The sequence below is a fragment of the Sinocyclocheilus anshuiensis genome, unplaced genomic scaffold (assembly GCF_001515605.1).
Source record: "Sinocyclocheilus anshuiensis isolate Anshui unplaced genomic scaffold, SAMN03320099.WGS_v1.1 scaffold712, whole genome shotgun sequence".
NCBI lineage: Eukaryota > Metazoa > Chordata > Actinopteri > Cypriniformes > Cyprinidae > Sinocyclocheilus > Sinocyclocheilus anshuiensis.
In genome coordinates this window covers 286,728-287,527 of record NW_015555749.1, presented here as the reverse complement: position 1 = coordinate 287,527, position 800 = coordinate 286,728, and the positions used below count along the sequence as shown (strand labels likewise).

The 800-nt window shown below is 34.2% G+C and overlaps 1 protein-coding gene across 10 annotated transcripts in view; it reads left to right on the top strand.

Annotated features, from left to right (window-relative positions):
- nrxn1a (neurexin 1a) overlaps positions 1–800 on the top strand; it is a 190,982-nt gene that overhangs the window by 101,055 nt on the left and 89,127 nt on the right. The window lies entirely within an intron of this gene.

Sequence of the window (800 nt, the reverse complement as noted above, 5' to 3'; positions counted from 1 at the left end):
TCATTTGGACAACTTTAAAGGCGATTTTCTCAATATTTCTCATATTCCAGATATTTAAATAGTTGTATCTCGACCAAATATTTTCCTATCCTAACAAACCATACATCAATGGAAAGCTTATTTCAGCTTTCAAATTATGAATTTTTAAAAAAAAAATTTTTTATATTCAGCTTTCAAATGATGTATAAATCTCAATTTTGAAAAATTGACACTTAAGACTGGTTTTGTGGTCCAGGGTCACATTTGTCAAAAGATCTGTGACTCAGATCTGTTTACAGAAAATGCAATTACATTAAAGGGACAGATCAGACATTTTTTTTTTAACTCATCATTTAGTCACCCTCATGTTGTTCCAAACCTGTATGAAAATTTTGAAGAGTTTCAACTTCTTTTTCCTATTTTTTTTTTTTTTTTTTTTTTTTTTTTTTTTTTGCCATAAAAAGCGAGAGTTAAGCAAACAAACAAACAAAATAATGGGGTGGTAAAGTGTTGTGGATCCAGTTTTGTTTCCTATTGATTCCAGCCTGGAATCAGCTTTTATGAAGTGGAAATGTGCAGAAAAGTTGCAGATCCGGCAATGGCACACTGTCGGCTGGCATGTGTGTCTCCTCCTCTCTTTCTGGACTGTATATCTCTGATTGAGCAGCTCGTTCTGAGACCTCAACTATCTCCCATTACAAATGAGATGTCTTGAGATCCGGCCCACTAAATTGAATTGCTCAATAAAATAATTGTGATACGAATAAACAGATTAAAGCAACGGACTGCGGTAAACGGTGCTTCAAAAGCCCCTCAGCAGG